At 40.4% G+C, this 27082-nt stretch overlaps 1 protein-coding gene across 1 annotated transcript in view; it reads right to left on the reverse strand.

Moving 5' to 3' along the window:
* ccnd2a (cyclin D2, a) overlaps positions 1–27082 on the reverse strand; it is a 199140-nt gene that overhangs the window by 110566 nt on the left and 61492 nt on the right. The window contains exon 2 of the mRNA XM_037683394.1: positions 4594–4789. The gene's annotated coding sequence lies outside the window, so the exon portion shown is untranslated. The remainder of the gene's footprint in view (positions 1–4593; positions 4790–27082) is intronic.

Below are 27082 nucleotides of genomic sequence, written 5' to 3' on the forward strand. Positions count from 1 at the left end.
CTCCCCTAATAAGGCTTGGCTGTGTGTTCCTCAATAAGTACTGGTTAACTACCTATTAGTTCCAGATTTGTTCCTTAGGTGTTCCCTAGTAGTTAAGCAAATTTTGTGTACCTTATTGTAATGTGTTACCAAAAAATCGAATCTGCATGACTTCTTTAAAAGATCTATTTTCGGTCTCTTCAGCTCTCTATGAAGTGACAAATTACATTCCCTCGACCACAAAAATGTTTTTAATGTAATCAAAAGTGTCAATACAACTTCAAAACTCAAATGAGCAAGAACTATTGATCATAAAGTCAATGAAATAGATTATGCTTAGTTTTCTTCAGGCTTTTACAAGTTTACAGGACAAGTCGGTGTTAACATCTAAACAAGCCAAATTTTTCTGCATTGTGTTTTCATCATGGACAAGCAGCTTTCTTGAAACATCCAAGAACTTGTAATGAATTCTACACTTAAGATAAGGTATACAGGTTATCTGGTCTAAATAGGCCATCTGCTGTTCCTACAGCAAACAGACGAGTCTAAAAACAGACTGCATCCAATTAGAGCGTAGAAGAGTCAGTCAAGATAAAGGCAAAGCAATAAAATGAAACAATCTGGTGCTTTGACACTATGAGCAAAAGAGCTCGCTATTTCGCCGTTGGGCTGGGGGCAAGAATGTGCTCTTTGAACCAGCTTTACTTAACAGTAGAGTTGCATGCGCACAGCGTGTCCCGAGTTCTCTGAGCTGGCCCAGGAACTGTTTGCTACTGGCGTGGGCACATCAGATGCAGGGCCACTGGGTCACGGAGCTGGCATCTTCACCCCTGGCACAAGTTGTTCCCCTCAGGAGCAAAGGGACTGACACCAGGCTCATGGTGGGCACCAGACAGACAGGGGCCTTCTAAACAGCTTGTGACCATAACCAACAGCGGCAAAGAACAATGAATGCAATTATTTACAAGAGCACAGTCCAAGTCTCTTTTGGTGTCTCGCTATTACGCCTGTTTACGCTCACTCTTTTATTTTGCAGGGCAGCATGGAGAGGCTGTGACCCGGGCAGGACAGCCGTCAGCAGGACATTTTCATAAAACCCAGGGAAACCCTGCTATGTCCTCTCCTCATCAGGTCTGCCGAATACCCTGCTGCAGCCTCTTTTCTACCAACTTTACATTTTTATGAACTTTGAAGAATGAGGCATCAGACAAACGCAGGCAAATCTTAGGAAGTTTTAAGCAAGTGCAAATATTGTAAAAAATGTGAAAATACATAATTTTAAGTACAAATTGTGGTATTAAATAAATAAAGAGCTTTGCTTTGGGTTGAATATGGATATTACATTAATACACCATTAAAATAATGCCTCTTATTGTTGGTTTTAAGCCCTGACAATCTGGCACAGACTAAAAATATGCATTACTGGGTGGCAGTTGACATTTGAGAAGACAAAAATATTATTCAGACATTAATACTAATAAAGAATGAAAATCACGGTCCAAGACAAAATGAATGTAATACTTTTAAACAAGATGACCAACGATTATTAACGATGAAATATCCCACAGTTACCATCCATTTGAAGAGAAAAACCTCAGATGATGTATTTTTTAAACTGTTTGCACAGACGTTTCCCATTCCCACCGCAGGAAAATTTGTTCAAAACCTAATGCACTATCACTATTTATAACATGTGCTTAGCAATAAAACAATAAATAGTACATCATTTATTAAGTTCAAACACATTCTCACCTGATGAGATTCAATGTGTGTTTTTTGCTGACATGCCTTTCTGAGCAACACCACCATCACACAGTGTTACACTCAATGTACAAGCTTGGACCAAAGATTGTAAAATAGGTTTATATCTGCTCTGGCCAAACAGGACATATCTTATCACATTTACATGTATACAGATTATGCAGAGTTTCAGTTTTTCCCCGTGGCTCTTGGCCGTGGCCATTTAGGAGCTTGCAGATGAAGAGAGCACGGAGTGTGGCAGAGGGTCCTACCATAAACAATAAACAACAGTTATCTTGTGTGTGCAGCCGTCTGTGTCAAGTGGCACACGAAGCCAAGTCCAGCATCTGAGAGGCGTCTGCTCGTCTTTCCGCCTTTGCTCTTGTCGCTTTCAATGGTTTATAAACGTGTGGATGTGTCTGTACGCCCAGTGGTGTGTGTGTTTTAGTACACCACACAGTGCTTTGCCATTGTTTTCGGGGACTAGCTGGGATAAAAGGGCAAAATTAGGAGCGGCGGGGGCAAGAGGACTGGGACTGCCAGTGTACAGCAGAACTGCAGGGAGCTCCACCAGATCCCAGCTGCCCTGGGCTGGCTGAGACCTTTAGACCAGTGCCAGGCTTCCTTGGCCATCAAGATGGAAGGCCAAAAAGAGTGTAAGGAGGGATTGGACCAAAAAAACAACAACAACTAATGACTAAAATATTGTTTCAGTTTATATTACAAGACCTAGAGTAGTTGCATAAAGTAGTTTGATTAAAATAAAAACCTGCTTTTATTATTTCCCTGGATAGAACACAAAACATTTTAGTAAATAATTAGCTGTGGAGCTTATATTTCACTTGAACATTCAACCTCCTGAGTAGCCCAACAATTGCAGTCTTTAAAAATTGGTTGCCCAAACTCTCCACAGGAGCTGGCAACAGAGCGGTTTATCTGGAACTGTTTAATGCATTATTTGCTTAACAATCAAGGAAGCAAGTTTATTTTGCAGATAATTATAGCTTTTGTTACATTGATGGCCAAGATAAGCCAGAGTTCCGAACCATTAACTCGTTATGCTTTTTCTGGCAAACGCAGGGAACGAGTTTGTTGTGCAGGAGGCTCGGAAAGAAAACTGGAAACAAAACAGAGAATATGGGTAATACACGGTGCTTGCTTGAGTACCCAAACCTAATCAATCAGTGCAGTCATTTAGTTAAACTGTGCGCATTTTGTCAAAGCTACACATTCTTACATTTAGATACAGATCTTTTGAATCAAGCTTAAATGATACTAATACAACCACATATAAAACCAATGCCTGAGCCTAATCCCACCCCAGAAAGGAGTAATTTTGTACAAGCCTCAAATTGGAACATGTGCTCAAAAATTTGGGGGGGGGCTCTACTGTAAGCAGCAATAAATACAGCTTAGACTGTGGAAATCCCCTGGCTGGTCTAGACACCTCTGTCCTTTGAGTTGACCCAGGAACCAGCTGGGGTACTAGTCATGGCACTTGGCAAACAGCAGCATTTTCCCACAGGTCCACAACGAAAGCACTTGCTGTGCAGAGGCAGGTAATCACAACGAGAGCACATCTCGCCCAGACGGCAGGCCGGTACGTGCGAGCCCGTTTGTTCACCCCAGGAGGAGTTGGGACATTATTTCTCTTTGTGACAGAAACAAATGACCTGCGTGTCACCCTGCCTGTTTGTCTGACTGCCTGCTTGAGAGCTAATGTGGGTGTTGTTTGTCATTGTGCGCTCTCACCCTGAGGCTAGCGACAGGAAGTGAGCTCCACCATGACAAGGGAGAATTCCAATTATGTCTCGAAGGGTGTTAAAAAGAAAAAAACAAAACAAAACAACATTATTTATGTGTTGAACGATCGCCTATGTTTCAACATATTAACATTTGTTGATCCACTGAATTCCTGTTGTTGACATCCCAAACTCCAACTTCAAGGGTTACGGTTTTGCTTCTCGTGTTAAAGTTCTGATGTATGCAGCAATGTTTTCCATGACTGGACATTTATTTTGGACACATCGAGATTGCCATGTCCAGAAGGTTCTATGTAGATGCAATTTATTATAACTAAAGACATGTAAAGTGCTATGTGTTGTCATCATTGTATGTTACCATACAATGGCGAAATTGGTTCTCTGCATTTAACCCATCGCACCAGAGATACACCCAGGTGGGACAGTGGGTGGCTCTGTAGGTGCCTGGGGAGCAATTAGGGATTGGGTGTCTTGCGCAGGGACACCACGGCATGTGGGAATGGTTGAGGATTGAACCTGGGACTTTCGGATCCCGAGTCAGCTGCCCTGCCTCTGCCCCATCTCGGGCCCCCCACATGTTACTGTTGCAGTAGCTTCATCAGGAAACGGGTTAGAAGTTTTGTTACCATGATGAGAAAGGGTTGAAAAAGAAAGTTTGAAGAGAATAATTTTACTATACAAAATTACATTTGCTCTCACTTTTTTGTAACTTTAATATTAATAAGACAATAATAATATTAATAACTAAAATAATACTATTTGTAAATAATCACAGATCAGTTTGCTAATCTGATTATTTGTGAACAGTTTCTGCAGTGTAAACTCTATTTCTCAATTTAAGAAACGAATAGTTTGGTGATAAATCAAAACCTTAACAACTGAACTTTGTCATGCAGTTTGTTCTAGAACTTTATTGATCCCGCAGGAAATGCTTAATGATGGATGAACGGACTTCAGAAAATCAGTAATGTTTTTTACCTTAAATTTGGGAGACACATTAAGAAGGAACAAAGGCAAGGAAGAATTTGCAGATAAATCCCCCCACGCACACTTTTTTATTTTTACTCTTTCAACAAGACAAACCATTAAAAAATGAAGTCGTTTCACTTACAGTAAGTCTTGCTCACAGCCTGACTGTTGTCTTCGTTGATGATTTAACCCGTGTTCATCTCTCTCTCAGGTGTTCCAGGAGCTCAACCCACAATCCTGGGTTCCAACAGATGCTTGCTCCTCGTTTGCACTGCATGATTCCTCTTTTTCTTATTGATGTTTTTAACGTGGGGTTTGATTTGAACATCTAAATTTTTCTGTAATCAGAAGAAAGCAGAGAAAAATCAAGCAAAAGTCATTTATATTTGTTAGGCACTGAAATGTGTCTTTTACATGCAGCTTTTTTCTGTCGGGGTAATATTGTGTAATAATAATTCAGCCTCTCTTTCTTTCATTGAAGCCTTGCTGTTACACGCAGGGGTCGTCTTTATCAGCCAGACCTCACAAGCATAACCCACCATGGCACTGCCAAAGACACTACCAAGCTGACAATTATTATCTACCTCACTGCTCCTGCTAACAAGCTGACGGGTTGGACAACATTTATTTGGCTGGAGAATACAGTATCTGTCTGCATGTCAGAGAGCAAATCTGGATCCATCATTCCTAAAATAGTAAATGGACTGTGCTTATATAGCACTTTTTTATTTAATCAAGATACTTAGCGCTTTACAATACAAACTGTGCACTCACTGACCTCCACTCACACATTCATACAGCACTACTAAAGCTCAAATATAATTTGAATCTGTAGAGAGTAATCAGCGCTTTTGATCACATTCATACACCGAAGGGACACACATTGGAGGCAATGAGGGGTTCAGAAAAAAAACAAACAAAAAAAACATTACTTTTTTATGACCAGCTCTGCTGGTCTCACCTGGTCCTCTCCCCCGGAGCCTCGGAGCCAGAATGGGCGGGCATCATCTTCCTGGCTCCGAGCTCCGCTGGTGACTCGCAGAAGGCCGTTGCCAGACCCCGGGCTTGCGTAATCATGAAGGCCAAATCCCTATCCCGGCAGACAGGTGGACCGGGACGGGTCTGGGATGGATGGTGGAAGCGATTTAAAAAAAAATTATTGTATTTAAAACAATATTAGTTTTTTTTAGAAATCGCTTCAGCGATTTTTAAAAACATTTTATGCATATTAAAAACAGTGTATTTAAAAATCGTTTCCATCATTTGTCCCAGACCTGTCCCAGTCCGCCTGTCTGCCGGGATCGGGGTTCAGCCTTCATGATTATACGAGGTCGGGGTCTGGGCAACAGCTTTCTGCGAGTCACCAGCTTGTATGAGCCTTCGCAGTGACCAGCGAAGCTCGAAGCACGCAAGGCCGGGATCCAGAGCCCGAACCCCGAGCCCGAACCCCGAGCCCGAACCCCGAGTCGGCACCACGGAGGATCTTCCACAGTGACCAGCGGAGCTCGAAGCACGCAAGGCTGGGATCCGGAGCCCAAACCCCGAGTCGGCACCACGGAGGATCTTCCACAGTGACCAGCGGAGCTCGAAGCACGCAAGGCTGGGATCCGGAGCCCAAACCCCGAGTCGGCACCACGGAGGATCTTCCATGGTGACCAGCGGAGCTCGAAGCACGCAAGGCTGGGATCCAGAGCCCAAACCCCAAGTCGGCACCACGGAGGATCTTCCACGGTGACCAGAGGAGCTCGGATCTGGGAAAATGACGCCTGGCTCTGATTCTCAGAGAGAGGACCGGGGTAGACCAACAGAGCTCTATCCAGCTCGCTCTGAATTTTGTCATCAGCCACCAAGCACAAAAAATGCCAGCACTACAGCAATAGACCAAGGTGTTGTCATTATTGTTTTTAAAATCTTTAAACTAGGTCCAGCCGCTGCTCCGGTCCAAGAAATTGCAAATGGTGGATCGGTGTTTTGAAAATTTTCTGAAAGATCCAGTGACATTGCCCCGATCAACAGTGTTCTGACATCACGTTTTTGTACCTACCCAGCCGAGTTAAAACCACAGAGCCAAGGGTCCTGAAAACAGGGACTTGTTCTATGTACCATTACTAATGGAAAAGCCTTGGAACCGGGCTGAGTCGAGTCCAGTCGGGCTGTACCATTACTAATGGAAAAGGGGCATTAGAGGCTGCAGAAGAGCTCCCTTTCCTGCTGCAGAATTACATACCCATTGGTATTTGGGCTATTGGGCTCCTTGTGCTTACTCTAACCTAGACAATAACTTCCCTAGTGTTTTCCTTGCATTCTTCCAGAACCTGCCTCTGAGCTTCCAGTCCTGGACCCCTCGTCATCTACCTTGAATTCATGTACCTACCTTTGGATCTCTGTAAACCTCATCGTGACACCTTCAGCTGCTCCGCCACCATCCAACCACTTACCCACTACTTACCTGTATGCTCCACCTGAGCACTCCAAACCTGGACCTAATCTACCTGGAATCCTCTGCCATCCTCAACGTTACAATTCACCAACCCACCTGTAAGAAAAGGACAACCTGTACATATCTGCCATTCCCTTGTTCCAGTCATCCTGACTCTTCTCCTCCTTCCCCAAGTTTCCAGTTGCAAATATTCAATGTAAATAAACCACTTTAAATTACTAAGAGCTTGAGTCTGTTTTCCTCAGTTCATATTCTCTGGGTAAAACCAGCACTGTGTCAAAGTATGGGACAGTTTTTTTTAAGCACTTTTGTTGGGGAGATACAGATTCACAAGAGGCAGATGTTTGTTTGCAGGAAACCTCAATCTAACTGACAAGGTCTGAAACGTGTCATCCTAGGACAGTTTGATGGGGTTGTCTTCAATATTCTCCTTCACCTCATCTATTTTTTTACTTACTCGCATTTATCTGCTAAATTCCTTCATGCACAGCCAACTCTATTTTATCCATGGCAGCATTCAGTAGTCTTTGTAGTCCACTTGTGTTATGAACCTGCAGGATTTTAAGTGTGTACTTCCTGAATTTAACTGCAGAGGCTGTCATGTAATCAGCCTCTGGAATCATTGTCAAGTGTCTTTAAGCTTCAGCTACAATTGGGAGAGCTGGCCGGTTCCAGCAACTCAAATGCGTCAATGACTTCATAAACAAATAATCAGCTCAATTCATCACATAAGGACATAGGATGTCCAATGTACAGGGGTAGAAGAAAAACATCAAAATAGACCAGTGACAGATGTACTGAGGCAGTTTTAAATATTGCATTAGTCTAAAAACGAGACTTTGGTTCATGACTCAAACTGGAGGATCAAAAAGCAAACCCTAAGGTAGTATCTTTCGTGGCTGTGACTGTTGGCAAACTGTATTTACAAAGTAGTCTATTAAATGACTAGAAATGTTTATGAGAGTTCTGATTTTTCTTGCTTGAGTTGCAGAAGCTCACATTGTTGGTGCTTGAATTTTGAATGCATTCAAAAAAAAAAGGTGCAAAAAGATTTTTTTTTATATCAAAATAGAAGCGGAGTCGTTGTAGGAATCTCAAACCTGTCTTGAACCAATCTCATTTTTATTGTGGGCATTGTCAACATCTCTAGAGTGGTACAGCTGTATTTTGACATCTGCACTGGAGCTCTCCTATGACAGAAAACATCTCCAGGTCTAAAATCCACACAGATGACAAACGATTGAAAAACCGGTCCAAATATGCCTATTTTCATTTCAAGAGTTTACAGAATAGAACATAAATGTGGGGGCAGTTGCCGAGGTGGGCACAAAGCGGAAATAGGAGGGTACAATGTGGGTGAAATTAGGTGAAAAAATAATGAGTATATAGTTTTGCAAACTGTGCACCTGGGCAATAAGATGTGATTTAAAAAAATGGTCTGCTCAAAATGCAGCCACACAACTTGTTACAGCGCTAGAGTTTTTCAGATGGCTCGAATTTCAGTGAGACTGCAACTATTTTTTACAACATCCTTCCACTAGTGTCACCATCTAGTCTCCAACAATCGCAGCCCTGTGAGATACTACCCTTATGAGTTTGCATTAAAACCTTCAGCTGGTGCAAACATATTTTTGGTGCGTGACAGCTGTAAACAGACAGCAACAACAAAGATCTGAGTGATGTTGCAATATTTTTAATGTACTAAAAAAACTTTTTTATGGTTTAATCTTACATTTGCCATATGACCCTCTTACCGAGTCCATCCTTTGGTATTTAACACTTTGCTCTGAACTATTATTAATTTTAAAAAGAACAAGTCTCTTGAGTTATGCACTGCAACATGATCAAACAGTATGAGTTAAAAATAAACACACTGGCTGCTCATAGATATCTGAGCAAATTAAACTGTTTGTGTGAAAGCTGTTGGAAACAATCTCTGGCGGCCACTTTTTGACCCTCGTTCATCTCAGTGAAACTCAGTGGGCTAAACTGTGGAGACACAATCAGAGGCACTGCATCCCACAAACATGAAAGCACAGCCCTTTGACACTCCCTGACACCCTCCACACAAATGTGGAACAAAAGGAACAGGCTGTTCACAGCAGTAAGGTTGTCTTTTCCATTTGTATTTCAAATGGGTGATAAGAGGAAAAAAATATCAATTGTGCTTCTATTTTTTTAATCAAAACTCAGCTATGCAAAAGTGTTAGGTAAATGGCAGCAAACATTCCAATCTCCACATCTAATTTCATATACTGTAACACAACATACAAGTGTCCTGCACAATCAGAGCTGTCCATGATTGATAAAATATTCTCCTTTAAGTACCAACTAATGTAATTTAACACAACATAACTTCGATTTGACACATCATTCTCTTTAACAGTAACTGCTAAGTTCAAATCCGAATACTTGCTAAAAACACTACAAAACATACATCCATCCGTCCATCCATCCGTGTGTCCATCTGTTATCGTTCACTTGTTCCGGAGTCGGGTCACGGGACAGTAGCTTAAGCAGGGAGGCTCAGACATCTTGTTCCACAGCTGCCACTTCCAGCATTTCTTGGAGGATTCCAAGGTATTCCCAGGCCATAAGAGAGACATAGTATCTCCAGCATGTCCTGGGTCTTCCCCAGGGTCTCTTCCTAGTCAGACATGACCAGAGCACCTCCCTAAGGAGGTGCCCAGGGAGCATTCTTACCAGGTGCCCGGACCACCAAAACTGGCTCCTCTCGATATGGAGGAGCACTAATTCTATTGAGTCTCCAGGTTTCTCCAGGATAATTGAACTTCTCACCCCTCCATCTCTAAGGGAAAGTTCAGCCACCCTGCAGAAACTCATTTTGACCACCTGTATCTGCAATCTTGTTCTTTTGGTCACTATCCAAAGTTTGTGGCTATAGGCAAGGGAAGGAACGTAGATTGACCGGTAAATCTTCTCCCCTCAGGAAGAAGGCTGGGGAGCATTAAGTGTCGAACCAGTAGACTGAGGAACAGCTTCTACCCTGAAGCTGTTAGACTCATAAATCCCTAACTAGGATAATCACTGTGAAAAAAACAAAAACACTGTAATGCCACTTTGATTGGTGATATGTGCTGCTGATTATCCATGCTGCTGATTTCATGCTGCTGATTATCTCATGTTGCTGTATTCATTCATACCCATTTGCTCACACAGACTCATGTTCGGGCTGCTGTTGTTACGCCGTGTTGCTTTGCATTATTAGCGTTTAGCATATGCCTTAGATCTTTTAACGTACCATTTGGCGTTCATTTGGCGTATATCTCAGTGTGTATCTTGTATATAGTTTCATTTACACTTTATATTTTTGCTATTGTTGGATGTAACTGGGACCCTGTGTACATAATTTCATTCCACCTTATGTACCACGTGGTTAAATGACAATAAACCTACTTGAACTTGAAACAGAGGGATTTGCCTTGCAACTCAGGCCCCTCTTCACCACAATGTACCAGCACAGAGTCCATAATGGTACAGAAGCTTAAGAACTCCTCCACTTGAGGCAGCACCTCATCCCAACCCAAAGAGGGCAATCAAACCATTTCTGACTAAGGACCATGACTTCAGATTTCAAGGTGCTAATACGCATCCCAGTTGCTTCATATTCTGTTGTGAACTGCTCCAGTGAGAGAAGAAGATCACGGCACGATGACACCAACAGGACCACATCGCCTGCAAATAACAAAGATGGACTACTAAGGCCACTGAACTGGACTCTCTCCACCCCATGGCTGCACCAAGAACTTCTGTCCAACAGCACAAACAGCAAATATTGAACAACAATCTTAAAAAAACTGACATGTCTAAACTTTCTCAGATTTTACAGTGGTCATACTCTCCAGGTAACCTCAACTTCTCTCAGCTTGATCGTGGTCCTTTATTTATGATCTCTTCTTCACTCACTAACATGTACACATTTAATCTTTCTGCTTACTTCTATCATTTTCTCTTTTATGTGTCACTCATCTCTTCCCCTCTGGCTCCCTCTGACCCCTCGAAACATTCTGAATATTCATAACTGTTCTTTGATGAGCATGCTAAATGGGTGTCAAAATGATTTGGCGTCATGACAGAAGTGGATTGTTTTTGGTAAGCCGCAACTTGAGCCTGAGCAAGGAAGTTTGGGAGGAAAAGAGCAAAGGAGAAAGAGAGGAGATATTAACCCCAGTTTTTCTTGTTTGGGTGCTTTTTTGAACCAACTGAGAATTTTGAAGTGGGACCATTGAGCTAGGACTGTGCAGCAATGGAGGGAGGTCAGTAGGGGGGCGGACCCCTGCAGCGGCACTGGGGGTGAAAGTCATTGTCATCTGGTTTTAATGGGTTACAAAACTCCTCAACTGACCAAAACCTGTGAACAAGTAAGAAACGCAAGACATTTGTGATTCAAATAAGACTCTGGGAGTTTCACTGTGAGGTCTCATGTTGGAAAAGCTTCTCAGAGGAAATAAACAGAAATTCCTGCGAGGATAAGTGTAACAGCTTTCCCTAGCAATTTCACATTTTTACATCACAAAACGTTCGAATTTAACTTGATTTAAGTATGCAATATAAAACTTTCTTATTGGGAAATAAAATTTATTTCCACAAGTATTTAATGGTAATCAATAAGTAGATTATTTTTCAAAGCATATAGTGTGGAAAGAAAAATATTATTAAACATATATTTTTGGCTTGGACAAAAAGGTAATTAGTTAATTTTGAAAATATTTACTAATTAACAAAACACAAAAAGCTGTACTTTTGGAGTATAATATTCCAACTTTTATTATAACTGTTTAAAAAAAATTAATAATACTAGACGGTGTAGGCTAACCAAATCCATGTGATACATTTTACATGACTTCCTTGAAATGTGGGGCCATGCATATGGGCTCATATAATGATGTAATAATAATGTTTGTTGCATTGCTTTAAATGGAAGAATGACTATTTCCTAGGTATCCACCAAAATAAAAAGTTCCTCTTCCAATGGTTATTATTCTGCATTTTTCATAGTGGGGAAGAGTTCACAGAGGGCTGACTGGAACCAATTTGGGAGTCAAATCAGATGCATTTAAAAAAGCATCAGTGAAAATGATTTCATTGTTCTTGTTTACCTTTTTATCTCATCTTCCAAATGCAAATGCAAAACAGCAGTGAAAATGCAGCTAATGGTGGGCAATCTCTATTTCCCTGTGTTGTGGGTTCCAGAGGTAGACCTAGACATGATGTCAGCTGTAAGAAGCATCCAGCATTTTTAAAAAACACAGAAACAGCCAAAATGTAGCTGCTTTGCTGCAACTCTGGAAGTTTAGACCTAACTCAGATGCAGACCGATGCTGCTGCAGCAGATAAGAAGGAAAATAGCATCAGCTGCATTATTTAGGACAAGTTAATCAATCATGCTTAATTTTAAGTTATACATTTAAAATATTCCAGTATAATAATAATAATAATAATAATAATGATAAAATCATTAATCGCAGATTAAAATTGCAACTTGTTTCCAGCCAAAGTTTGTGGTCCTTTGATCTAATCAGGTGTTGGAAGTTTTCAAAGTATAACTTACTGGTTTAAGGGATTTACTTGTAAATGAGTTCTGGATCTGTGCAGGATTTGTTAGGAACACCATGTTTCCTTTGGATCAAGAACTTTTGATTACTTCAATATTATACAGAAACACTAAAGGAAATCCTGGATTTCCTCCGTTTCTGACGTACTGTAAATAATGCAGCTTCACTGAAGTTTATGGGTCGAGTTGCTACATGTTGGAGCTCAACACTCTTTGAGGGCACGATTAACAAACTGTATCTTTTACTTAAACTTGAAATACATGGTATGGTATTGTATGGTATGGTATAAAGTTTATTCATTTTAAAAAAGTACAAAACAATTCCATAACAATATAAAAAAGATACAAAAGAAATGCAATAAGATACATTGAAATACATTATCTGGTTGTGCTGTTTTTCCATAACGTGGATGCTAACAACCCAGGATGGTGGGCATGGATGGACCACCAACAACTACAGAACTACCCCATTTAGACAGCGACCCATGTGCATGCACAGAAACTTCAGTTCAAATCACAAACCTGCTTGCTAATCTTCACTAAATCTGCCCCCTCCACCACCACCCCCCACCCCACGGCTTTATCTGTCTTTTGTTATCAGCGTTTGGACCGGAGAATGGCTGGGGGTCAAAAGGGTAAGACTTCTTTTCCAGCATTTGCCTAAAGGAGCAGGGAGAGCAGTGCAGGACAAGGGGCCTCCCCTTACTCAACTCCTCAACCCTCACCATACCAGCCCCCACCTGATATTTTTGGAAGTCCTTTTTTTCTCTTTTATTTAGCCCTTTTCCTTTCCTCTAAAACCCAAATAAAGTGTGTGATGGATGAGTGAGCAGAAGCAACACCTCCCCCATCAATCTACAGGCTGCTTTAGAGAGGAAGGGGAGGCTTTTCCTTCACAGGCTTCCAAAGCATCAAGCAGCATGCCCCCTCATCTGTCTTGCATACAGCCACTGGATCCACACATGCATAATCAGCATATATTACACAGTTGCCATCAACAGCATTTATGGATACAGACAAATGCAACTTAGGTGGTATCAGTGCAACATCTGCCAAGTACAGCCATACAGTACAGTAATACAACTATAAACTGGAAACTAAAAACTTGGATATTAGAACAATTACCTCTCTATTCAACTACAAAAGCCTTTAACAGGCTTGATAAGCATTTTGAATATCTTGATTAGTTAAAAGCCGCTATATGAGTACAGTCTGTTTACCAAAACAACAAAACTAATGATAACTAGAGAATTTGCATTTCCTGTGAAAATGCAGTGTAAATGCTTATTGAATGATTTTGGATGAAAGCTGCTGAAGAAGCTGAAACCAGGCTGAAAAGGGCTCATTGCTAAACTGTTAAAATGAGTAGATTTGGAACATTTGACATTTGCTGAAAACAGGAATATAAAAGTGGAAAGCAGCAGAAATGTAGCAGAAATTAGCAGAATAAGCTGAAACAGGTAGAGAGCGGCTGAATACCTAAAAAAATGCCTGAAACTAGCTAAACAGAAACTGAAATTAGCAGAAAAAAATAAAAAATAGCAGACAATACCTAAAACGTTACTGAAAAGGCAGAAAAAAATGAACTTGGCAGAAAGAAGCTAAACAGAACATACAAATATTAAATTAGCAGAAAGAAGCTGAAAAAAGTCTAGAAAAGCTCAAATCTGCAGGAAAGAGTAGAAATTACATGAAAAAAAGCTGAACTAATTGGAAAGAAGCTGAAAGGAGCTAAAGGAAGCTGAAATCAGCACATAGAAGCTGAAAAAGCCAAACCAGTAAAAGGTTTTAAACAGCACAAAGGGTTTGTAAAGAGAGCTTCATTCATTTTCAATTAGGAAAAACATGGCCAAAAAAAGCCAAATATTTCAAAAAGTAAAAACTGCACAAATACCAAACATCATAGCAGGAATGTACAAAATAAGATGGATGTTTTGATATATTAAATGTTGAAATAGCACCAAAAAAGTGTGTTATATGCTGAAAAACGTACAGAAGATAACTGGATCTCAACAGTGTGGATGCTTTATAAGCCTTCACACAATAATTCCATGTAACCGAAAGGAGGGGAAACAAATACAAGGAAGAAAAACACAAGAGAATACAGAGTCTAGAGAAATGAGACACCAAATGGTCCTGGTTACAAGCTGCAGAGCACAGAGATCTGAGCAACAAAGTCAGTCTATTTCTCTCTGAGAGCACCACCAGCACAAGGAGTGAATTCCAACAGAATGTCGTCACCAGGACTAGGGGAAAGCCAGGGAAGTGGTTTAAGAAAAGAAGAAGAAGAAGAAGAAGAAAAAAGGAAATCTTGGTTAAAGCCTCTGGCTATGTTTGTAGATGGTGTTGTAAATATAGGTTCTATTTATACACAATGTGAATACAAGCAGAGGGCTAGTTAGAGGGGTTTATTACATGTGACGCTGTATTCTTGAATGTAAATAGTATAACGCACTAATAATCTAACACATGTACTCTAAACTGTACAGCAGAGTTTTCATTCGTTCAACCTTTATTTATACAGGTTAGTCCCATTGAGCCTCAGGGCTCATTTACAAGAGACCTGATTTTAATAAAGAATGATGACAACAGTAGACAATCATAAAAGAAAGCATATGAATTGAGATGGACAAATGAAAGAACATGGTATTAAAAAAACAAAAGAAAATAGCTACATTATAGAGCGATATAAAATACTAAAAACAGGAACATGTCTGCGATGGTTTTTGCCATGAACTTAGCAGATGTTTGAAGCCACTTAGAGAGGTCAAGGTCGAGAGCTTCAGATCTTTTTGCAAGGTGTTCCAGGAAACAGGAGCGGAGTAGGAGAAGGCCCTTTTGTCTAGTTCAGTTTGGACTGAGGGAACACTGCATGTAATAATGTCCTGAGAGCGCACGCTGTAGCTGCACTCACGCAGTGCATGTAGGAGGAGATGTATGAAGGCAACAAACCAAGAAGTGATTTAAAGATGAAAATGTTCCAATGTGAGAGTCTGCATGAAGTTAATGATAACCAGTTAACCAGTGGGTACAGTGGTGGGAAAGGTAATTACAGCCAGTTATGAATCTTAGCGCACCATGATAGACAGTGTCCAACAACAACTGTCCAACAACAGGTATACTGATGGTTGTGTTTATAAAGGAAAATCAAACTTTAGCAGTTTTACTGGCTTTCATTTTGTCAAATAAGCTAGAAGTGTCTGTTATATCGCATTTTTTAGATGTTTTAGGCAGTTTTTTATGTTCAAAATATCATGAACTGGGCCCTGAAGTCTGCTAATACTAACCATTTAGATTTTTTCATGCTGTTTTTGAGGGTAAAACAATGATATACGTGATGCACCAAGAAACAAGTGCAACAAGGACATGCTTACTGTAAATTAGCAGTCTCAGCAAAACTCCAATTAGAACCAACAAGTCTTTGACCATGTTTGTGATCTTGTTACGTTAACCCAGAGTTTCCTCTTCAGATTATGTGGGCACACATAAAAGCAGACATTTTATGTGTCACCAATCTTCTGCACAAAGTAGGACACCCATTGCTTGAGAAGTTGTTTGAACTGAGGGGCATGATGAATATAAAAATAACTATAACGTAAAGGATTGCATTTTAAGTCATTTACCACAAACTTTTTGTTGTCTGAACAAGTGCAGCTTTGTCTGAAAATTAAGCGCAAACAGCTGATCCTAAAGCTCTTAATTTGTAAAACTGAACTTCAGACGTGCAGTTAGTTCAGACACTGTCATCATAAAACACAATGATCCATAAAGACCTCAAGAACCTGGGAGAACGCTGCAACCATTAGGGTGACCCGGAGAACCCTGGTCTGAGAGCGTGATGCACCACACAATGAGGACATCTGCCTTGCAGGAGAGAACTTCCATAAAGTCAAAGTATCCCTCACTAGTTACCCCTGTCCACACCGCATTAAAACATGCGGCTCCAGGATCGGCCTTGTCAACCAAATAAGGACCCACAAGAACCATGAAGGACAGCCTTACTCGATTACAAATGATGATGATAAAACACGAGAAATTTTAAGTTTAATATTTGAACACAAAAGTAAACAAATAAAAAAAATTAAGTGGCTTAGTTTAGGGCTGTTGCCTGTCAGCGAGAAGGTTGACGAATCAAATCCCGGCTGGGGACCTTTCTGGGGTGGAGTTTGTTTGGTAACTCTAAATTGTCCCACCCATCAGCTAACATGCATGTTTTTGTTCTGTTGTAGGAAACCGGAGTACCCGGAAAAAACCCACGCGTGCATGGAGAGAACAAGCAAACTCCACCTAGAAAGGCCCCCGGACGGGATTTGATTCGTCGACCTTCTCGCTGAGAGGCAACAGTTCTACCAACTGCGCCACCGCGCTGCCCTCAGTAAAAATAGTTGGCCATAAATAAACAAAATGCCGGAAAATAAAAACAGCAAATGAAAAGAACAAATTTTTTTCCCCACTTTGCCTTTTATGTGTGCAAATCTTTGGAATATCATACAGTTTATATAAAAAAAGACAATGGTCATTTAAGTGAGTTTTCTTAGTGTTGTATCAGCGCTCAGTCAGCTGGAGAATCATGTCCTACCAGGTACATTCCAATTCCCACAGGTGTTTACACAATGAGACCTCTTGGAAACACACAAAATCTACATAGAGTGAATGTATAAACTTTATTTTCACAAGCAATATTTTTTATATTTTTGCAGTTACCATAATTTATCATTCATCTTGTGAATGCAAACACAGGTAATAGCAGAACAAAGCGACATCTGTGCACAACACTTTTATGCACATCCCATTTCAAATCAGTAATTAATCTAACAAGTAACAACTGATTGAGACATGAAACCTGAGCAACTGGACAAACATTTAACCAGATTAGCGGAAAACATTATTGCTGCAAACTAAACTCAAAATAAACACAAAGAGAACAAGAGTACTGCACATGGCACATTATAGGCCCGCCGACAAACGGTTATGCAATGATACAGAAATATATTGCAATGGCTCATCCAAGCAAAGCCCCCAAATACTATTTGACCTTGATTTATAACCTTGACCTTGGAGATGGGATGTTGAAAATGTTTGTGACATCCAGTGCAGTGATGATGCATATGTGTATCAAGTTTTGTTCAATTATCTTGAGCAGATGAGAAGTTTTGGGCAGGACAAGCAAACACCTTAGTTTACATTTGCCCTTGATTTGTGACCTTGATCTTCAAGCTATAGTGATAAAAAGTATATGATACACTCTGTCTAGGGATAATGCAAATGTGTATGAAGTTTTGTTAAAATATCTTGAGCAGATCACAAGTTATAGGCTGGACAAGCAAAGACCCTGTATAATAATTGACCTTGATTTGCGACCTTGATCTTCAAGCTGGAGTGATAAAAAAAGTATATGATACACTGCGTCTAGCGATAACGCATAAGTGTATGATGTTTTGTTAAAATATCTTGAGCAGATCAGAAGTTATAGGCCGGACAAGCAAAGGCCCTGTCTAACATTTGACCTTGATTTGTGGCTTTGACCTTGGAGCTGGGATGATGAAACATATACACAACTCTTTGTGTAGTGATGATGCATAAGTGTATGAAGTTTGCTAAATTATCTTGCATGGATCAGACTAAACTATAATATCTCCCACCTTCTACTTCTACAGGTGTATAAAATAATCTTTCACATCAATTATTAAACAATTCTACAAAGCTTACATGTCACATTTGTCATGAACAATAGTTAAAATAAAAAACATGTGACCAAAATCTTGCAACGTATTCAAACAGATGCAAACAGCTGCTAAACTCAAAACTTGTCTGAAGAATTAGGTGTCACAAAGGCCAATTTAAATAAACAGCAAAGGCTCACAAGGTGGAAACCAAACCAGCTTTGATATCCCTGCTGGTAAATACTGGTTATCTCACGCACACACTGAACTGAGGTACGAATATGCAGAACAGAGGTGGGGGGTGGTTGAATGGGGGAGGAGATGAATAGATATGGATGGATAAATAGACTTGGGGAGATAACTTAACTAACAGCTGTGAACATTTTCCATTTGAAGTGAAAAATTCCTGTGTGCTTGTGGCTCTGCACACTCCAGCGGGCTTCCTCTCAGCTCCATGTGGTATTTGTCCCCAGCTATGATCCAGAGTGGGAGAGCGAGCTGCAAACTTTCCCAAGAATACCATCCAGCCACATGTTACTCTTGCTCTCAGAGAAATCATCCTCCTGTCCTCTCTTCCCACTGTCCTCTTACACCCGACCCCGATACTGGCTCCCTACCAGCAGCGGTGGCAGAACAGATGTAACAGAACATTATCTATGGTATATCAAAAACTTTCCTGAATGGAAACTGTTTTCCTGCTAACTCAGTTAGCCGTTCATGTTTTTAACTCAGTCTAAATTATTTAGCCATGAAAGCAACATGGCAGAAAGGAGAATTTGTTCGACCCACATCTTGAGTGAAAAATTTAATGTAGAAAATAACTAAAGCTAATGAAAGGCCTAGCATTTTGTGAAGGAATGCATGTCATGCACTGCATGTGTGAGTAGTGTAAGTTCTAGATATTTTCTTCCGCAGTCATTTTACTGTAGTATTTGCTGTAATTCAAAGTCTGTTTCCTTTAATTTGCACCACTAGCCATTTTTGAAACTTTTGACGTATTTCTGTCCCTGGGCCAGGAAACGATTAAAACAGAGCTATAAAAAAATAAATCTGATTACTTTCCAGGACTTTCAGTCTAAAGCAGTGTGACTTCATTAGACACAGTACAGTTACATTTTTTTTTAACCGCTTTTCTTTAAGGATATTTTATCTGTCTAAACTTCTTTTGGCTGATAGTCATGACCTAAAATCCTTTCAGTATTTGTTGCACAATATCTCAAGTTCAAGTTCAAGTCAACTTTATTGTCGTTTCCAGTTTCCATCACATGTGGTGCATGAGGTGGAATGAAATTATATACACAAGGTCCCAGTTACACCCAAAAATAGCAAAATATAAAGTATAAAAAGATACTGTAAATAAGGATCTAAGATATACACTAAGATATCTGCTAAACACTAGTAATGTAAAACAATACGGTGTAACAACAACAGCACGAACATGAGTCTTTGGTGAGCAGATGGGTATGAATGAATACAGCAACATGAGAAAATCAGCAGCATGGATAATCAGCAGCACAGATAAGTCACATATCACCAATTAAAGTGGCATTACAGTGATTTTTCTGGTTAGGGATTTATGTGTCTAACAGCTTCAGGGTAGAAGCTGTTCCTCAGTCTAGTGGTTCTGCACTTAATGCTCCGCAACCTTCTGCCTGAGGGGAGCGGAGCAAAAATTGTGTGCGTGTCTCATGTCTTTCTGTGAATTTTCTACCAGGAACGTTCTGCTTATTGAACCCATTTCTTCTGCGTCCAAATGCCCCAATAAACAGCTTGGACATCTTTATGCTTTCTTCACCTCCACATATGGCCATCATAACTGTAGCTGCTGTGTGTCTCCGTGGGGGTGTGTCCCCCCTGAATCTTGTCTGTGCTTGTGTGTTCTCAGAACCATGGGTTTCCAGTTGTGTGGGTAACATGACGCTTTGGCCTGAGCCAGTTGCCGCAGATGGTAAGAGTACAACAGCTAAACAGAAGAGGGGAGTGAAGGAGGAAGTGTTGTTATCACCAGCTGGCTCAATGGCTCAGCCAGCGCAGCGAGTAAGACGAGTGCAGCAACAGGAACGCGTGGGTGTACATGTACGCTGCACAGAGGCCCCTGAGTCTGAGAGGGCAAATGCTAGGACAGTGTGCCTGTGAGTACATGCATGCTGCTTCGAGGTACAGCACTGTACATGTATCTACAGCTGCATGTGTGTGCACTTGGGCTTTAATGTTCCGTTAATGCAGTGGACCACATGTGACACTTGTGGGCCAGAGTACTTCCCGCTACCTTCATGTTGATCTTTTCTGCAGCCCACTGAAGCTCGTGTCAGTCCAGCTGAGCTCAACCTTGAATATCCAAATGTCACAGCAAGTTGAGTTCATTTTAAAGATGGCTGCACTGTCAGTTTTCATCTGGTGTGGTTGTAGCTTAAATCATTCACCACACATATTCAACGTGATACTCATTTTGCTCTAAACCTCGGTATTAACTACTGAAGTCAGCTTTGCTTGTTTGACAAAATTAGCTTTAAAATCAGTCAGTAAACAGATGTTGAGTTAAAATTTAATGTGGTAGCAGCTGAGTGTCATTCGCAACTCATACTTAGGGCATGACATCTCGCAATATCAAATGAGATTGTGCCTAATGTCATTTTCAGTATTTAACATTTCAGTATTTAAAACTGCTACAGCTTTTCATTTCTCAACATTCAACGATTTTAATCCAAAACTTTAGGATTAAAGGCAGTGGGTAATATGCATTCCTTCAAGAAACACAAAGCCTTTTATTGAGATGGTCTCCATTAATGTAAATCTAAACACTTTTTACAGAAGTAGCTAAATGAAAATTAAAGAAACGTCAACTTATTCAGAATTTTTCTGCTGGACCAAACAGTAAAAACCTTATGATGCCAAAAATAAAATCTGAAATTTTAACAAAGTCTTTATGGTCCAGTTCAGTCAATCCTTATTTTTATTTGATATGGTATTACATGCTTTATACACTTGTAATTTAGTCCTGTTTTTACGATCTGCACTTTATCTTACTTATGTCTGTTTTGTAGTGAGTTTAACAAAATTGAAATACTCTCTTGAAGTTAATTAAGACTAGTCTTCTTGTGGTCTCTGAGGGGTTTTGACCTTAAGGACCAAAAGCCTGTGACAGTTGGGAGGATGCAGTCAAGAGACCTTGCGTACCAGTAAAACTAAAACGAGAATACATTTCCTGTAACGTACACATAGAGTCCCCTCCCATTTCTAGCATTTGTGTGCACATGTGCTTCTGTGTGTGCAATAAATACCGTTGCATGGCTTCATGGTGTCACTGAGTTCACACTTACTCGTCTGCCTGAGAAATTTCTGTGAGATATTGTATAACCTTGTAAAGCCACTTTGAGACTTATCAACAGGACCATATATGTAAAAGTCTGTTTAAAGTTTAAGGATAGTTGGGACTTTGCTACAAGCTTGTTAAAAAGATATGACAAGCGTGATTTTCCAAGTCCTTTTTCCATGCCGGCTTTTTGTTTTCACATAAATCTTTACATAATTACACCTACATTTATGTAAAAAAAAAAGCCCAACAATCCCTTTTATTTTATGTCACCCACCCTTTCCTAAAAGCAGTTATTGTTAGATCAAGGCATCATTTTATCCAAATAACAAAACACATTGTCCAATTCCAAAAAATAAAAACAGAACTTGACATCACATCTTTTTTTGGTTCTTTTTAAATAGCACCTTTGCCACACAACAGTTTGAAGTAAGAGCTTTTGATAGGGATGGCGCTGTTACATAATAGAACCCCTTCACCACCACCACCACCACCACCACCACCCCACACCAAAACCCTTCCATTGCGTACGCTTCAGAATTCTACAGGAATGAGTTTGACACTGGGAAAGAGGACTGAAGACAAACTGCACAATTTGAGCTTGAGGAGAAAGGATAAAGGATTGGAGAGTGCGTGTTAATGAGATGTCCTTAGGGTACATAATTCCCCCTCACCCCTCACCCCCCACCCACACGGCAGTCTGTCGACTCCAGTTTTGTAGACAATGCCACTGTTCAACCAAAATAGTACTTTGCTTTAGCCATGCTTCCTGCTCCTGTCATGGCCTTGCAGTATTTCTTGTTTCTTATCAAAAGGGGACTTCAGCGGATTTCAAACTTCAAATGATGAGTGGGACAGAGGTTGGGTGGGGTCACTTGTTATATGAAAAAAGGTGAAGTACAGGGTAGGCTCAGGGGTTTATAAATGTACCACATACTGTCCTCTGGAAAGATAGATGACAGTTACAGCTGGGGGTACCAACACTCGCTCCTTGTGTAGTTCACAATCACATCTATGGTCTCGCAGCTGGCATAAAACTCCTTTGGGATTAGCTGAGTGACCAAATTATACCACAGCAACAACAATACTTCTCATTATTCCAACAACAAATGATGCAGATGTTGCAAAAACAGGCTATTAATGTCTACAAAAAACAATATGCTTACAATAACCAAAAATAAAAGGCTACTGTGTTGATAAGACAGCAGTCACAAGTTCATGAGATGCACCCAAATGACAAATGACACTATCTGTTAAATATCACCAAACCATTGACAACTACCATCTTGCTTAACAATTAAAACCATTTTAATTGCTCATTAAAAACTTCTGCTGATGCAAAAACAAAAGTAAAACCACTTTAGCAGTAAACAATTTTGCAAACGGTGTAAAAAAAAGACCACATAAAGGACTGAGGGTAAAATTACATTTCCCACCAGATTTCTGAGAAAAGCGACCCATCTCTCTTTCAGAAAAACCTTATTCTTTCTAAAGGTTCTGCAATGTGCAAAAAGAACAATGTTCTCTCCGCACTGTGTGGAGGAGATGTTGTGAAAGCTTTTGGCTTTGAATGTCTGATAGCAGTGGAGGATGTCTATGTTAGGGCTTCATTCATGGCCGGAGATATATGATGTGGTCAGGAGATGCATATGGGCTTGTGCATCTCATCCTTTCTGTCAGAAGTGCATTCAAACCACAACTTCCTACTGAGAGCTTCATTATACTGGCCAGGGAAACACATCATCTCAATGACTGCATCATCAACCTTTTTGTGGACTCTGCCGGTTTCTTTCTCTCTAACAAACGGAGAAGGCATTTGGTCTTTTCACAGGAGGCCACCAAATTCGAAAAGCACATGTTTTTTCATCAGCAAAAATATCCCAATAATCTCAGGAACCAATGTGTTAGTCTGCTCTGAAATCTCTCGAGTTAATACGTGCCACACTTGGTGCAATGACTTTGAAGCAGTGTGCTTTAATCTTACTTATATCAACAATCACACGAATTGTTGTTCATACGTTGCAATTACTTAAATGATTACACACAAAAAAAAGATGTGAAAGCTACTGCATGGCTCATAAAGGTAAACTTTCTAAGTTAGAAACCTAAAGATATAAATATGTAGTCACAAACGAATTTTTAGTATGCAGGTGCTCACGTGACACCAGCTAAAATTATTCGATATTTTGTGTGAATGGTCAGAGGAACACGTGTCGTTACACGTGAGCTTTAGAGGATTGATGCATTTAAAAAAAGAGCAATTCAATAAGGCAAAATGACTCACAAGAACAAAACACAGCACCGATCATCAGTAAGTGTACTTGTCTCTCCTATTCAAAACTAGTAACACATATCAGGAGCACTTGGGATTGAATGTGGCTCCATACAATTACCAACAATTGGTTGCATTCCCTTAAGGATTTTCCCAGACGACAGTGCTTGCTGTATCAATACTGTCACTGGTTCCCTCCCTTGCCTGCAGTGCTGTGGTATCATATCTGGCCTCTTTGTGCACAGGGGGATTTCCAGCCACTGAAACGGTGAGCCGGTTGGGAATGGGCAACCGACCTCTGGGCAGCTTTAACCGTGTGGGAAAGGAGCATTCCCTGAAGGACTGAATGACACCGGAACAAATGCAACAAACACACATTTTTTGGGTTCAAATAAATGGGACATAGTTATGTAGCTCTGAGAAACATAGCTCTGACACAAGTTCCACAGCAAAAGTGACAGGTAAGATTTGATAAGACACTGCAACAAACTTTATCCTCTTGCAGATTGGGTCTGGACTTGGTTGTACTTGATTCTTGTCCTGATAAGGCCAGATTCAGTGAAGGTGACATGACAGTGGTTGTTTGTGGATTTGTTTTTTAAAAGTGTAATAAAAGAGACAAAGTCTGTGACAGTACATCACCCTGTCAAAGCGCAATAATTATTACATATAGCAGCTTTTCTTAATAAAAGGGGACAACAGGGCTGTTACTTTGATGAACACTTTAAAAGCATTCCGTCTATGAGAGCAAATTAGAACAATAAGTGTAACTTATAACTCTCACTGCTCTGTGTATCTGTAAATCGTTTGCCAGTTTGTCTTCTCCTGAAGTGAGCATCTTATATGCATTAAAATGTTGGCTGGATGAAAACTAAACTATTAAAACTCTTGCAAATCTCAAGACTGTAAAGACAACATAACAGCCTCATCCACAAAACAAAACAGCTACTAAAAGCATGCTCTGTAAATATATGCATATGAAAATGTGCAGAGGATTTTTGACTAGGCCAATCGGTTACTGCAGAACAGACAGCTATTTTACTGATCTGTGTTGGATCATCTGAAAGGAAAATGAGCACAGCTCAAGTTGGTTTAAAGGAACTGGAATATATTTATTGAAAATACAAGGCTTCTGCAGCACCTTTGAATAAGTTAGCTGATGTTTTTAACTTTAAATCTACCCAAATCAAAATCTAGATATGTACAATGACAACTTGAACAGTTTATCAAAGATTATGATTATAATTTGAGCTTCTTTTTTTAGTCTTTCGGCTGCTCCCTTCTTCAGGGGTCGTCACAGCGAACTATCCCGCATTGAAGACTTGGCAATTGTTTTTACGTCAGATGCCCTTCCTGACGCAACCACAGACCACTGAGCTACCACAGCCCTCTGTGTGGAGCAGAGAGCTGCCATCTAGGGTACCCCGGAGAGCAGATGGTGGGTGTTAAGGGTCTTGCTCAAGAGCCCAGAGTGGGGCTAATGAGGGTGGAGGTAGGTGTGGGTGTTTTACCCACATTTTGATGTTGTCAGTACGGGTAGTTGAACCGGTGACCTTCCGATCACAGGCCCACATTCTCTAACCTCTGTGCCACCAGTCCCCCTATGAGCATAAATACTTGAAAAACTGTACCTAATTAAAAAAAATCCCACATACTTTTTATTTGTTAATAAATAACACAAAACAGTGTGATTGTGTATTAAAAGTTTGGTACCAAAACACCAATTTCAGTACCACAGAGTAATAGATGATAAAGGGGAAGCATGCAACAGATACCAATGTGGTCAGAGAATGAACCTGTATGTGACCTTATAGAGTGCAACACTTATACAAGCAAAAGTGTCACCTTGTGTCTCAGTGAATAACTCATTGAAACATGTCTGAGCAGTGATTGGTAACGAATGGACAAAAGGTTAATCAGATCCACTCGGCAAATGCAGAAAACCCGGGCTGCACAGAAGCCATTCTTCGCCTAACAGACTTGTAATTACAGAGACAGACAGACAGATGTGGCTCACAAAACAACTTGTGAAGAGGAATGCCAGCCATTTGGCATGTACAGTGCAACAGATGAATAGCTTTTGTTGAGGGGTTTCACCAGGCCTAGTTGACAGGGGGCTAAAGTCAGTTCTCTCCAGCCCAGCAGACTGACAGGACAAAGACAGCCCAATGTATTACACCCACGGTTTTTCTCTGGGGGCCTTTTCACAGCTAATCCACTGGGTTTGAGAGGAGCAGCAGGACAGGTCAGTAATTCTGCTCCACCTCTGTGGAGGCCTTAGTCTGTGGCAGCATTATGGTGGGAGATAAAGGAGCTAGACGCTGCCTTCTGTGTCTCTGAAGTCACTCTTGTAAGGCTGATCCTGTTCCCTGACACTGAACTTTTAGAAACGAGTCTGGCAGGTTACTGGCTCAGCTTGATGGTCAGGTAAGCTTCTGTACAACTTGCTAATACAAAATTATGTCTTGGCTGGACACTCACACCATTGACCAGCTGTCATGAGATCAGGAACATACATCCCTATCTCTGATAATCACCTTCGGTTCTAATTTGTTCCTGTCTTACCACATTTGTGGAAATCCCTCGTCCTGTTTCTGGACACCCAAAAATCCATCCAGGCCACAATTTTAAATCAAAAGCAATTTAATATTTCACATTCCACCTGCTACCTATCTGTGTTGTGGCTGTACATTCTCACACAACTTAATACCCAATGTTTCTTTGAATGGGAGTATTTTATTGTTTGAGTTGTCCACCCAAACCCTAGCAACTTCTCCAAATTGGTATGCTGCAGGAATTTCTGGCTCCATTTCCAGCTATGGCTACCTGGTAAAGGGGATTATGGCTGCTTTATCCTTTAGTCAAGAATGCGGAATGGCTGAACTTCTGACCAAGTCACACAAGCCTGACTTTCAGAGAGAATATTCCAGAGTTATTTATTGAATCTCTGTCTTCCTTTGTTGTCACCCGTCACTGAGCAAACAGGGGGAATTGAAAATACCCGTCATCCATCCATCCATCCATGCATGTTGTGAGCATGATATTTAAAAAAATAAGTGAGGTACCATACTTCTTGTTGGTGTGTGGCAACATCTAATTGTTTGAAAAGTTAATTTCAAAAATTAGGTTGGCAGGTCAAATTTCAAGATGGTTGATGCCAAATATGTATGTTTACCTTGTGAGCTGGATAACTTGAAAAGTTGATGTGTGGCTGCATCTACGTAAAATGGTCACTATTAAAAATTGGGTTACCACATCAGAATACAAAATGGCCATTGCCATATATATATATATATATATATATATATATATATGTATATATATATATATATATATATATATATATATGTATATATATATGTATATAT

The sequence above is a fragment of the Nematolebias whitei genome, chromosome 10 (genome assembly GCF_014905685.2).
Source record: "Nematolebias whitei isolate Nwh7 chromosome 10, NemWhi1, whole genome shotgun sequence".
NCBI lineage: Eukaryota > Metazoa > Chordata > Actinopteri > Cyprinodontiformes > Rivulidae > Nematolebias > Nematolebias whitei.